The sequence below is a fragment of the Choloepus didactylus genome, chromosome Y (assembly GCF_015220235.1).
Source record: "Choloepus didactylus isolate mChoDid1 chromosome Y, mChoDid1.pri, whole genome shotgun sequence".
NCBI classification, from domain to species: domain Eukaryota; kingdom Metazoa; phylum Chordata; class Mammalia; order Pilosa; family Megalonychidae; genus Choloepus; species Choloepus didactylus.
Genome location: NC_051335.1, coordinates 51,751,100 through 51,765,424, shown reverse-complemented (window position 1 = coordinate 51,765,424; position 14,325 = coordinate 51,751,100). Strand labels below are relative to the sequence as shown.

Genomic DNA, 14,325 nt, shown 5'->3' with positions numbered 1-14,325 from the left:
CATAGTCTTATTGAGATTCTCTTTTATATGATGTATTGCTTTTCTCTTGCTGCTTTCAAAATTCTTTGTGTTTGGCATTGAACAATCTGATCAGTGTCTTGGAGTAAGTCTATTGGGACCTATTATGTTTGGGGCACACTGAACTTCTTGAATCTGTAATTTTCTGTCTTTCATAAGAGTTGGGAAATTTTCAGTGATTATTTCTTCTATTACACTTTCTGCCCCCTTTCTCTTCTTTTCTCCTGGGACACCCATAACACATATATTTGTGCACTTCATGTTGTCATTCAACTCTCTAAGACCCTGCTCATATTTTTCCATTCTTTTCACTATCTGTTCATTTGTGTGTGAGGATTCAAGTGTCTTCTCTCCCAGTTCACTTCTTCTTTCTTCTGCCTGTTCAAATCTACTGTTGCATCCTGCCATTATGTTTTTTTTATCTCTTCTATTGTGCCTTTCATTCCCGTAAGTTCTGCTATTGGTTTTTTCAGGCTCATGAATTCTTTATCATCACCCAGTCTCCTTTATTTCCTTCATCTCTTTTGTCATATCTTCCCACAGTTAATTAAAGTGATTTAGGAGATTTTTTTTTGACCTTTAATTAGTTGTCTCAATTCCTGTATCTCAGTTGAACTATTAGTTGTTCTTTTGGTTGGTCCATATTTTCATTTTTCCTATTATAGCTCATTATCTTCAGCTGTCTAGGCATTTGACTTTCTTGATTAGTTTATTTTGGAGCCTGTTTAAAATCTTTAACCTAGGGTTTTCTTCTTGATTTGCTTTGTTCCCTATCCTTTGGTATTCAGTTCAACTTGTTCTAGAACTCTAACTTAGCTTCTATCTAGTTGGATCGGATTTTTTACCTCTTTTTTTCTGTTTATTGCCCTGCCTCTGTACCTTTCTGTGAGAGATTCTCCCCAGACATACTTGATTCCAATCTGGTTTTCCCAGCCCAGGTCTCAGGAGGAGGATACAGAGTTTCCCTGAGGATGAGACCCTCCTGTTAAGCCTCTAGATTCTCTGCTTTTCCTATCCTGTCCAGCAGGTGGCACTTGTCAGCCCATATCTCCCCACCAGTGTAAAGAAGTGCAGTGCCTTTAGTTCTCTGCAGATTTGGTCCCTGTTGGGGGCATGGCTTACTGAAACTGGTTTCTGTTTTCCAGTCCCTAGGATCTGCATTCCTTGGAGGAGCACTGCCACTTGAACTGGACATTCCTCCCTTTTCTTTGGGAAGTTATGGCCTTTATGTAATTTTCTCCCCTACTAGGTTCATTGCTTTGTCTGTCAAACATATCTCAGCTCTCAGTTGCCTGGGTCCAGTGGCCTGTTGCAAATATCTGAAGCTTTCTGTAAACAGCTACTTAGAATAGTTATTAAAAAAAAAAAGAAAAAGAAAGGAAAAGGAAAAAAAGAAATCCCTTTTTAATACTTTCCCCAGCCACCTAGTTTTGTCAGTCTCAATATAAAGTATTTAAAGATAAGTGCTTTAGGCTATTAACTCTTTCAACTGGATAACTACTCTCCAAATCCTTTAATTCTGCCTTTGGCAGGGGATATTTAAATGTAAAAGGATAAGGAAGCAGAGAGCAAGAAAAGAAAAGGGACAAAATGTAGAAAAAAAAACAAAACTTTTTGGAGTCATGGATTGACAACTGGATTGGGTGCCCACTTGTATGTAGCCCCCTTCCTGGAGCCCAGTCCTTCTCCTTCTGGGAAAACCCCCAATTCCAAAAGTTAATTAATTTGTTTATTCTGTGATTGAAGCTGGGTTGAGCCCTTCTTCTTGCTCCCAGTAGACTGTTTTTTCACCCCCTCAGGTAGCCAGCTGTAAGACAGTCTGCTGGGTCTGATAGGGGAAAGGCTAAGACCATACCTGGGGAAACTTGCAGGTTTCACTGAGATCTTAGCTGTTATACCCAAAAACACTGTTTCATAGACTTACTGGCTAATTCCCAGCTTCCCTAGGGGAGTACCTAAATTCCACACCTCACCACTCTGCCATCACAGTCAAGGCCACTGTGTATAAGTTGACTTAATCTGTTTTGTAATGAGTGCTGTCTGAGATTTTTTGTTTCTTTAATTTTCTTGGGTCATCTATTAAAGACTTGTGCCAGTTTGAATGTATTATGTTCCCCAGAAAAGGCCATATTCTTTGATGCAATCTTGTGGGGCAAACATTTTAGTGCTGATTAGATTGGAATTCTTTGAGTGTTTCCATGGAGATGTGCCCCACCCAACTGTAGGTGATGACTCTGATTGGATAATTTCCATGGAGGTGTTGGCCCGCCCATTGGGTAGGTCTGAATTAAATTACTGGAGCGCTATATAAGATCAGACAGAAGGAGCAAGCTGCTACAGCCAAGAGAGACACTTGAAGAAACCACAGGAGCTGCAGATGAGAGACATTTCGAAGATGGCCATTGAAAGCAGACTCTTGCTCTGGAGAAGCTAACAGAGGACAAATACCCCAAGTGCAACTAAGAGTGCCATTTTTGAGAAACTGCAGTCCAGAGAGAAATGTCCTGGGAGAAAGCCATTTAGAAATCAGAACTTTGGAGCAGATGCCAGCCACATGCCTTCCCAGCTAACAGAGGTTTTCCAGACACCATTGGCCATCCTCCAGTGAAGGTACCCAATTGCTGATGTGTTATCTTGGACACTTTATGGCCTTAAGATTGTAACTGTGTAACCAAATAAACCCACTTTTATAAAAGCCAATCCATCTCTGGTGTTTTGCATTCTGGCAGCATTAGCAAGTTAGAACAAGACTACCTAGATTTTTCCCAATTCAAAAGAACCACTTTTCCCCCAAGAACCACTTTTTGACAGACATTGTACTAGAGGTTAATGATTTAGCTTTGAAAAAAATTGGCTTCCCAAGAGCTTACAATCCATAGCATATAATATTAGTTCCATATCAATGTCCATTTCCACATACTTTCTTGCTGGAAGAGTCCCAATTTTTGGTTGCCCACCCTCCCCCATGTGACTTAAAAGAAGCTATTCTTTTCTAGTGCTCTAAATCCAAATCGTTATGCTTTGAGTCCTGTTTAATTACTCTTGCTTGTGATTGGTTTAAGGGTAGGCATATCATCCAGTTTTGGCCAAAAGAGATGTGAAGGAAAGCTTCTGGGAAAGGTTTCCTCACTCTTATGTAGGAGTCATGTGGAAAGACAGTTCACTTTCATCTGCTAGAGGCCTTAATGTCTGTTTTAAATTAATGTCACCAACTTGGAACCATGAAGAGAGCCAGACTACAGGGGAAGCCAAATTAAGTTGGTAGAATTTAGTGATAGAAATTAGGTCTTTGATGACACTGATGGTATGCTGAGTTAACCAATCTTGTAATCTGCTCTACCTCTGAACCTCCTGTTACATAAGATTATAACTGTTCTTAATGTGTAAGTCTGTTTGAATCAAATCTGTTACTTGCAGTTGAAGACATCACAACTGATACAATCTGAGGAAATACAGGAAGAGAATGGTAAATGGCAAGTGATGAAGACATTCTGGAGAAAATGGTATTTGAATGCATTCATTAAAAGCTGTCAGTCCAGAATAACTAGATTACCCATTCAAGAACACAAACAAGTCAGTTTTGCTGATTTTTTGTTGATCAGAATTCTCAGTACTGATCCATTTTCTTTAAGACATACTTTATGTAGTAACAGAGTCAAGTTTGACCCAATTCCATCGTTTAATAACTCTGTTCTTTTTGTGAGATGGAAGTGAGGCAGAAGAGAACTAATGATGTGGAGAGTTCTGGACCTTGGCCTTAGTTGCTATTGAGCTGTATTCCGCTGAGCTAACTTGTTATAGGTTTCATATCAGAATACCTCTTATATATAGTGAGAATAGTTGATATATGTTATAAAACTATTATTATTTTTTCACATCCATAGCTTTTTCATGTCCATTATCTCTTTGTGTCTTTTAAACTCTTCTAGCCCTCCAGCAATTGGAATTTGCATAGCAAAACTTTGACATTTTTCAATTATATGGGTAAGACCAGTGTGATATTTTCACATAAAAATTGGGCTGCACAAACCATCATAGTGTCAATTTAGTAGGTTTTATCCACTGAGATATACTCATAATGTACCATGTTTTTCTAATTGACAGAAGAGATTTTTTTATTTTCATAGTTTTGTTTCTCATGTTAATTTAAAGGTCAAGGCCACTGTGTATAAGTTGACTTAATCTGTTTTGTAATGAGTGCTGTCAGATTTTTTGTTTCTTTAGTTTTCTTGGGTCATCAGTTTAAAGACTACCTAGATTTTCCCCAATTCATAAATCTTACACTAGCATTTGGGAACATGGTTAGAGAGAAGGAATCACCTGATGCTGCAGGTTCAGCATCATCTTATGTTGGAAGAACCTTAAATATGCTCAGAAGCATATTTAGAAAGATCCAGGTGGGATCTGAAATTACTAATCAGCCCTAAGACCATTATTTAGTGCAATGTTTCTCAAAGTGTGGATCAAAGGTTACCTGCATGAAAACAGCTAGAAGGCATTTATTGAAAATGCATATCATAGGCCACAACTCCAGACCTAATAAATAGAAGTATCAAGGAATTTCAGTGAAACAATCTTCAGTTTAATAAGCCTTCTGAGTGATTCTTATGGACATTGCAGTTTGAGGCCTACTGATATAATGTGTTCTAGGTGATATTCCCAAAACCTTCATGCCCACCTAGCCACAGCTTTCCCTCTTAGCCACACCAAGTGTGCCCAGTTTGTTGGATGGTCTTCTAATCTAATTTTATGTTATCCATTGTCCTGTTTTAATCTAGATGGATCACATGAGAAGTGAAAATACTGCCATTCAACTGGCTTTGGGTTTCATCTCAGCATGAGGATTCCTGAGGCCATGCTTCCACAAAGCACATTCAGAAATAAGCACACTCTGAATCTTTGATAACTGCTGGACATCATTCCTGGAAGACAGACCCCTTGGCTTGTCCATTGATTTCCCAGTATACTCCCATTTCCTTCCAGGCTCCATGTTGAGATTGCAGTGTGCCCCACAATTCAGCTTGTGTGAATCTTGATGATTTCAGGAATTAAAATTCTTGAACTTCCTTTTCCTATTCTGTTATGGTTCTCCCTGGAGTTGTCCCTTTTTTATTGATATCATCCTGGATTATCCAGGTGGGCCCTAAGTCCAAAGGCAAATGACCTTTAAGAGACAGAAGAACTGCAACTATAAAAATGTGCTTTCATCAATTGTAACAAATGTTCTACACCAATGCAAGGTATATGGGAATTCTGTATTTTATGCAAAATTGTTCAGTAAACCCACAGCTTCTCTAATGAAAAAAAGAGACAGAAGAGAAGATACAGACACAGAAGAAAAGGCCATGTGAAGATGGAGGGAGATACTGGAGTTTTTCAGCCACAAGAGGAGGAAAACCTGGAGCCAGAAGAAGCTGGAAGTGGCAGGGAAGGATTGTCCCCTAGAAATGTAAGAAAGAGGGGACCCTGTCAACATCTTATTTAGGTCTTCTGAGAGAAGACATTTCTGTCTTTTTAAGTCACTAAGTTTTTGGTTATGGCAGACCTAGGAAAATAATACAGATATCATTCCCATTTCATAGATGCTATATCTGAAATTTGGAGATGTTAAATAATTTGCTTCAAATCATATAGTTAGTTAGTAGTGGAAGTAGGGCTAGAATCCAGGTTTTACATACTCTACTGCCAATATGCTTAACAACTATGCTGTTCTGTCTTCCTTCTAATAATAACAAAACACATATTGAGCACTTATTATATGCTGGGCACTGTGCTTCACATATAATGTGCACATATCCAATGCTTAGCATATTGTCATTTTCCAATTTGGTCTTTATTATTAACTCCTAAAATTGTTCTCTATTACATTCAGTAATGCTGGGAAGTAAATTACTAAGGTCACCAGGATATTTGTCTTATCATAGAAGTTTTCATGGCACTATATCATCCCAGAGTGGTACAGTTAGTGGTGGTGTGGTAGGGAAGGTGAAGAGAGTATGCAGACAGAACAGAAACCTTGTTTCTGCTAAAACATATCTTTCCAAAGTACTGATTTCTGTAACATAAATTATAGCCAAAATGTAATTTGAAGATCAACTAATTGCCCCCTTCATTTTATAAATGATGAGAACAGAACTAGAAGAAGATAGAAAAATTTTAAGAAATAAGATATTTAGAATGGAATGACAAAATACCATAGAGAGGTGTTCATGGGAATGCATAAGGAGGACAAGTAATATGCATTTTGAGGGAAGGATTTACAGTACTTGGTAAATAGCTTAAATCTTAGTTATGAAAGAGTGGGGAATGAATAAAATATGCCTAGGGTCTAAGAGCTAGGTATTTTGAAAAAAAAGGGGTAGTGCCTTCGGTTTAATGAAGTTGGTGTGAGGAAGATTGCATGAAGGAAACCAGATTTTGGCAGAGAATACAAGATATAATATATATACTTATGATTTTGAAGAGGTAATAGTTGATTCTATGTGGATTAGTGAAACTTACAGCAAGAGTTTTGAAAAACAAGGGGTAAAGTTCAAATACTGAAACTTTAGGAATCTGTAATGTCTGCATTTTGGTTATGGGAACCAGAAGAGGTCTTCAGACTTTCAAAATGTTTAAAAAGGAGCAAAACCAAGGTACCATATCTTAAGGTGATAAGAGAAGAGAGTTTCAAGAAGAAATGACTAAGTGTCAAATGCAGCAGAGAAGTTAGTAAGAAATGGGATGAACAGAAAAAAATCATTGGATTTAGCAAGGAAATCACTGACAACTTTCAATAGATCAATATAAGCAGCATAGTAAGGCAGATGCCATATTGAAGTGACTGAATTAAGTGAATTAAAAACAAAATGAAGACAGCACATTTTTGAGGTTTGTTTGTAAAATTCATCTACTTGAATCACTTCTCTTGAAAATACAGCCTATCATAGAAGATGAGGTGATTTGATGAGCAAGTCAAGAATTAAACTCTATCCATTAATACTCCTCTTAACCTACTTTTCTACCTTGTCAGTGTCCTAATCCTTAATCACAAAGATACTGTATAGCCCATAAAACTTCAGGAAGCATTCTTCTATTGGTTTATGGTAGTCACTCAGACCACAAAGTAGAAAGTTATGCTGTTCATTGCTTCATTTCTGGTTATAAATCAGGCCCCTTTTGTAGCTATAATAATTCTGTTGCCTTGGTATGAAAAGCTCCTTTAGTGGCAGCAAGTTAGTATAGTTCATAAAAAATTGTCTGCATATTAGAAGTGTTTGACTCACTTAGAGTAAAATGAAGCAAATGATGCTCAGATAATTCCAAAATTATGAAACAAAATTATGTTTTTCAGAAGTCCATTTGCAATCAGCAAGTAGATGTAATTGTTTATATTTGCAATGAAAATAGTCAAAAACAATGTGGTTTCAATGCTTGTAATAAAACAGAAAAAAGAATAAAAATGCTTCATTCATAGGTAAATGCTGTTTTCTTTTTAAAGGAAAAATTGGTTATTATAGGACAATAAGAAGAAATCTGGGACGATATTTTTCAGATTCCAAAGCATCTAGGGGTTCTTACATCACCTTTGGAAGGTGACAGTGTTTTGTTTGTTTGTTTGTTTGTTTTTTAATTGCTGTTCATTTCAGATCAAAACTCAATACCTTCCTTTTCCTTAAGATGGGAGTGTAATTTAAACTATTTTTATTCTTTACAATCACTATTAGGGTCCTTTTTGGATCATAAATAGTTGCATTTACAGACTATATACCATTTGTCAACTGCTCTGCTAGGGGCTTTTATATAATTGTCTCCTTTAATCCTCACAATGATCCTATGAGGTGAGTAAGAATGTCCCAATTTTATAGATTATGAAACTGAAGCTCAGAGAGAAGGTAAGCAACTTGTCCAAGGGCATTCAGATAGGAAAGAGCAAAGATAGGTGATTACCCAAATTTTCTGACTCCAAAGCTTGTGTTCCAACTTTTGTACTAAACTGTTCCCCAAGTGGAATGAAAATAAGGAAAGACAAATTTTAGAGGGTAAAAGGGGTTTAACAATCTTTCTATGTTGAGAATTAGAAATTGCCTGAGGTAGGCTCCATGAGCAAAATCCTAAAGGTGTGTGTGTGTGTGTGTAATTGCATATGCGGTTGTATTACTGATCTTTTTTATGTGGGAGATTTTTTGTCAGATATTTCCAAAGCTGGATTAAGTTAACATTGTTTGGATGTGGGAATGAGGGTGGGTGACATGGGATATGAGAGAGAAAGCAATATGTAACTGTTCATAATGATAAGGATCAGTCTACTACTGTTAATTTAAATGCAGTATCTTTCAGAAAAAGTTAATTTGTGCTAACTGGTGGTGATGATGACAGTGACATCATGTTCCTGATATTCCTGCTAGTCTTAACTCATCATAGTACCTGATTATAACATTTTCTAGTTGTTTGATGTCTTGTCAAGGAACAAACTGCACCTAGCAGCCATTTTTTATTTAACATCTTAACATTAATGGGAGGCCGTGAAGAGGAGGAGGAGGTGGTGGAGGAGGAGGCGGCTTGGGGAGAGTGAGCAGAGAGCTAGAGCGCGGAGCCTGAGTGAGGGAGCCCAGTCGCCTGCTCGCCAGCCTCTGTCACCGTCGCCGCTTCCCCTCCGTAAGCAGGAACCCCAGCCGGGGCCCTGCTCCAGTCCCACCCCCTCCTTCGTCGTCAGGCCGCGAGGGCAGCGAGAGCGAGGGGGAGGGAGAGCAAGGGCCGGGAGGGGGCGGCCAGACCGAGTGAGCCCCAGCGCCTGCGGCTTCAGAGGAAGCTGCCTGCCCGCCCGCTTCACCTTCCCTTCTCTCCCCTCCCCTCTCCCCGCCCCCGCCTGAAGATCAGCACTAAGTCGGCGCTGGTGGCCAAAGTCAGTAAAAAGGAGCTCAACTCCAACCACGATCGGGCCGATGAGACCTCAGAAAAAGAAAGCAGGAAGCAGTTGAACATATTGATGAAGGACAAAATGAAATAGACAGACTTAATGAGCCAGCCAGTGCTCAGTGCTCATATAATAAACTCCGCCAACCATTCTTTCAGAAGAGGTTCAGAATTGATCGCCAAAATCCCAAATTTTGGGGTAACAACATTTGCCAACCATCCACAAGTGTCTGCACTTCCGGGGGAGGAGGATGAAGACGCACTGCATTATTCGACCAAAGTTGAAGTGACAGAATTTGAAGATATTAAATCAGGTTACAGAACAGATTTTTATTTTGATGAAACTCCTCACTTCAAAAATAAAGTTCTCTCCAAAGAATTTCATCTGAATGAGAGTGGTGATCCATCCTCAAAGTCAACTGAAATCAAATGGAAATTTGGAAAGGACTTGATGGAATGTTCAAGTCAAACACAGAACAAAGTCAGCAGGAAGAGGCAGCATGAAGAGCCAGAGAGCTGCTTTACCTGGTTTACTGACCATTCTGATGCAGGTGCAGATGAGTTAGGAGAGGTCATCAAAGATGATATTTGGCCAAATCCATTACAATACTATTTGGTTCCTGATATGGATGATGAAGAAGGGGAAGGAGAAGAAGAAGATGAAGAAGAAGAAGAAGAAGAAGAAGAGGAAGAAGGATTGGAAGATATTGATGAAGAAGAGGATGAGGATGAAGGGGAAGAAGATGAAGATGATGATAGGGAGAGGAAAGAGGAGGATGAAGGAGAAGATGACTAATACAACACTGATGGATTCCAACATTCCCTTTTTAATTTTCTCCAGTTCCTGGGACCAAGTTGCAGTTTTTTTTTTTTTTTTTCTTCCTCTTGTGCTCAGCTGCCCTGTTTTTGAGATCTCTTTTCTGTTCATTACACCATGGTTCTCAACTTATTTTGGGGGGAAAAACTTTGCACAGAATACAGTGGGAGAAGAATCTCTACCCATTTCTGTTCCAAATTCATTTTTATCCCTTCCTGTCTCAACAACAACAACAAAAACTTTATGGAATCAACACATCATCATGTTCTGTGGGAAAAAAGAAAAAACTTCTGCTTCCTTCGCTCTGCTGGAAGCTGGAGGGTGGTAGGCCCCTGTGTAGTGGTGCATAGAATTCTAGCTTTTTTCCTCCTTTCTCTGTATATTGGGCTCAGAGATTACACTGTGTCTCTATGTGAATATGGACTGTTAGCATTTATCAACATGTATCTGAGTATTTTCTCTTGTTTAAAAAAAGAAAAAAAATGGGGTTATAGAAGGTCAGCAAAGGGTGGGTTTGAGAAGTTTGGGTGGGTTAAGTGGGAATTTTGACGACATGGCTTCTTCTTTGGCATGTTTAATTGTGATGCTTAATGGACATCCTTGCAGTTTAAGATGACACTTTTAAAACAAAATTCTCTCCTAATGATGACTTGCCCTGCCACTCAATGGAAGAATCAGCAGAACCTGTAGGATCTTATTTGGAATTAACATTTCTCTATTGTAATTTTGTTTGTTTATTTTTAAATTTTCCTTTTGTCTCACTGGAAAGGAAAGATGATGCTCAGTTTTAACCATTAAAAGTGCACAAGTCCATCAGTGACTTCTGTGCAACTGAGGGGGGTGGGAGACCCTGGATCAGTCAGGTGAACTTATTTTAAATCCCAGGGCAGCCAAAATGTTCCAGGAGCTCCACCCTGGGAATTTTGGGACTGGGTCATCTTGGGAGACTCAGGGGCTCACCAGGATCAGGTGTGCACCTGATTCTGTGGACTGCAGAGGCATCCCCACGCAGCCACTTCAGACTGCTGGTGCCATGATTCCACCTGCCAATGCCAGCTGTTGTGGGGTGCCCTTTGAAATTTCAGCCACAGAAGGAGCAATTTTTGGGGAGTTTACCTTTGCAATCTGGTGCCCCTTGTTGCAAAGATTGCTCATAATCATTCTCTTTCCTTTTAGTGATTCTTCTTCCTATTTGACAGCTCCATGTAGACTGGGATCAAGTCTGTGTCCAAAGAATCTACTGGAATATATTGTGCCTTATAGATGTTCCATATACTTTATAATTGTGACCCACCTAACTGTGAATCAATGATTGCTAGCACTGGCTGATAGCTAAAGGCACCAATCATTCATTCATAAAATCAGCAAGATCAAGGGGTTCTGGGATATGGTGGTTAAAAGAGACAGGGCAAAAAAGCACCTCCATGAAAAATACTAGATAAAAGCCAGAAAGTGACCCAGAGCACCAGTTCCAGTGATACACCAGCTGGACAAGGTCTGCCAAATCCACAGGACTGTGCACTTGGTAAAATCTGTAGTCTGCATTCTGAAATGAATGAGTAAGCCTGCTGAATATCCAGCAGCCATGTTGCAGTGTGGGGAAACTGTGGGTTGGCTTTTGGAGTCAGACAAGTTCTATTTTAAAAACCCAAATGTGGCTTTGGATACAGCAGTGAGAACTGCACAGTGAAGCGTGGCAGGAATGGATTCTTCACAACCTGTGGGTATGCTTCAATATCTGGCATAGTTGATAGCCTTTTGAGCAACTGCTGCTAATTGTCTTGGAGCAAGGAAGGCAAAGGTTAGCCAAAAGAGGAAAAAACCACACCCCTTACCACCAACTTCATGGCGGGCTGAGAACACTCCTGCCTGATGCCAGCACCAGTGTCCAGAGTCACACCAGAAAACCCAGTGCAACAGGAAGTGTTTCCAGCAAAATGCACACACACCACAGTATCAGGCATGGACAATAGCCTTTTGTGCACCCACATCTAATTGCCCCAGAGCTAGGAAGGCAGAGCTGTGCAAAAAGGGATATATTAACATGCCCCACATAGTCATCAATTCAGCAGGGTAGGAACATTCCTACATGGTCCAGGGGCCAGAACTTCCCTTGAGGGATGGTGTGCACTTGTGATGTAGCACAGCCTTCCCTTAGCACAGGTCTAGGAGGGCACGGCTTGTAAGAGGGACCCACTCAGAAATCCCAGGGGCCATAAAACAATACCAAGGACATGTGGGTCAATGGCAGAGACAATCTGTAGTGAGACTGAACTGAAGGTTTAGACTCTTGCAACAGCCGTAAATCTCCAGGAACACCTGGGAGTTTTGATTATTAAAGTTTCCCTCCCTCCTAACTGCTCAGACACACACCCCACATTCAGGGCAGACAGCACCAAAAACACACTCAAACTTGGTGCACCAATTGGACCCCCACAAGATTCAGACCCCCACTCACCACAAAGACAAAGTTGGAGAGAACTGTCTTGAGGGAATAGGTGGCTTGCAGAAACCACTTGTTAATTAGTTAGAGAAAGTGTACACTACCAAGCTGTAGATCTGACAAATTATAGATAAGTCCTTGAATTAGCCTGCATATCCTAAAAGACTCCTATCTACTACAGCAAATGTGAAGAGACCAAAAACAACAGAAAATTTTAAAACATATGAATAAACCAGATGATATGGATAACCCAAACCCAAACACCCAAATCAAAAGATCAGAGGAGACACAGTACTAGGAGCAATTAATTAAAGAACTAAAAACAAACAATGAGAGCATGGCACAGGATATAAAGGACATGAAGAAGACCCTAGAAGAGCATACAGAAGAAATTGCAAGGGTAATTAAAAAAATAGATGATCTTATGGAAATAAAAGAAACTGTTGATCAAATTAAAAGATTCTGGATACTCATAGTACAAGAATAGAGGAAGCTGAGCAATGAATCAGTGACCTGGAGGATGACAAAATGGAAAATGAAAGACCAAAGAAAGAATGGGGAAAAAATTGAAAAAGTCAAAATAGACATCAGGATATGATAGATAATATAAAATGTCTGAATATAAGACTCACTGGTGTCCAAGAAAGGGAAGAGAAGGGTAAAGGTCTAGGAAGAGTATTCAAAGAAATTGTTGGGGAAAACTTCCCCAAAATTCTACACAACATGAATAGACAAGGCATAAATACCCAGTGAAATCCAGATACAATAAACAGAAATAAACCCACTCTGACACATATTCTGATCAGACTGTCAAATACTGAAGAGACAGAGCAAGTTCTGAAAGCAGGAAGAAAAAAGAAATTCACCACATAAAAGGAAACAACATAAGACTAAATAGTGACTACTCAGCAGCCACCATGGAGGTGAGAAGGCAGTGGCATGACATATTTAAAATTCTGAGACAGAAAAATTGCCAACCAAGAATTCTTTATTTAGCAAAGCTCTCCTTCAAATTTGAGGGACAGCTTAAGTTTTTCACAGACAAATACTGAGAGAATTTGCTAAGAAAAGACCTGCCTTACTTGAGATACTAAAGGGAGCCTGACTGACAGAGAAACAAAGATATAGATTGGCAGAATGGATCAAAAATATGAACCATCAATATGATGCATACAAAAGACTCTTCTTAGACACAGGGACACAAAGAAATTGAAAGTGAAAGGATGGAAAAATATTTCATGCAAGCTACATCTAAAAGAAAACTGGAATAGCAATATTAATCTCAGATAAAATAGACTTTAAGTGCAAGGGCATTATGAGAGACAAAGAAGGCCACTACATACTAATAAAAGGGGAAAAGAAATAATCTCAAATCTTTATGCATGCAATCAAGATGCCACAAAATACAGGAGACAAACAGTGGCAAAACTAAAAGAAGCAATTGATGTTTCCACAATAATTGTGGGAGACTTCAATACATCACTCTCTCCTATAGATAGATTAATCAGACATAAGACCAATAAGGAAATGGAAAGCCTAAACAATCTGATGAATGAACTGGATTTAACAGACATATATAGAATATTTTATACCAAATCACCAGGAAACACATTCTTCTCTAGTGCTCACAGAACTTTCTACAGAATAGACCATATCCTGGGATATAAGACAAGCCTCAATAAATTTAAAAAAAACTGAAATTATTCAAAGCACTTTCCCTGATAAAAATGGCATACAATTAGAAGTCAATAAGCATTGGATACTTAGAAAATTCACACATACCTGGAGGTTAAACAACACTCCTAAACAATCAGTGGGTTAAAGAAGAAATAGCAAGAGAAATTGCTAAATATACAGAGATTAATGAAAATGAGAACGCAGCATATCAAAACCTATGGGATGCAGAAAAAGTGGTACTGAGGGGGAAATTTATAGCACTAAATGCATACATCAACAAGGAAGAAAGAGCTAAAATCTAAGAACTAATTGAGCAAATGAAGAAGCTAGAAAATGAACAGCAAACTAATCCTAAGCCAAGTAGGAGAAAAGAAATAACAAAGAATAAAGCAGAAATAAACGACATAGAGAACAACAACAACAAAAAAAGGGAGAATAAATAACACCAAGAGTTGGTTTTCTGAGACAATCAACA

At 39.0% G+C, this 14,325-nt stretch overlaps 1 pseudogene; it reads left to right on the top strand.

Moving 5' to 3' along the window:
* The first annotated feature begins 4,316 nt into the window (after positions 1-4,316).
* LOC119524132 lies at positions 4,317-9,709 on the top strand (annotated as a pseudogene).
* Positions 9,710-14,325: the final 4,616 nt, after the last annotated feature.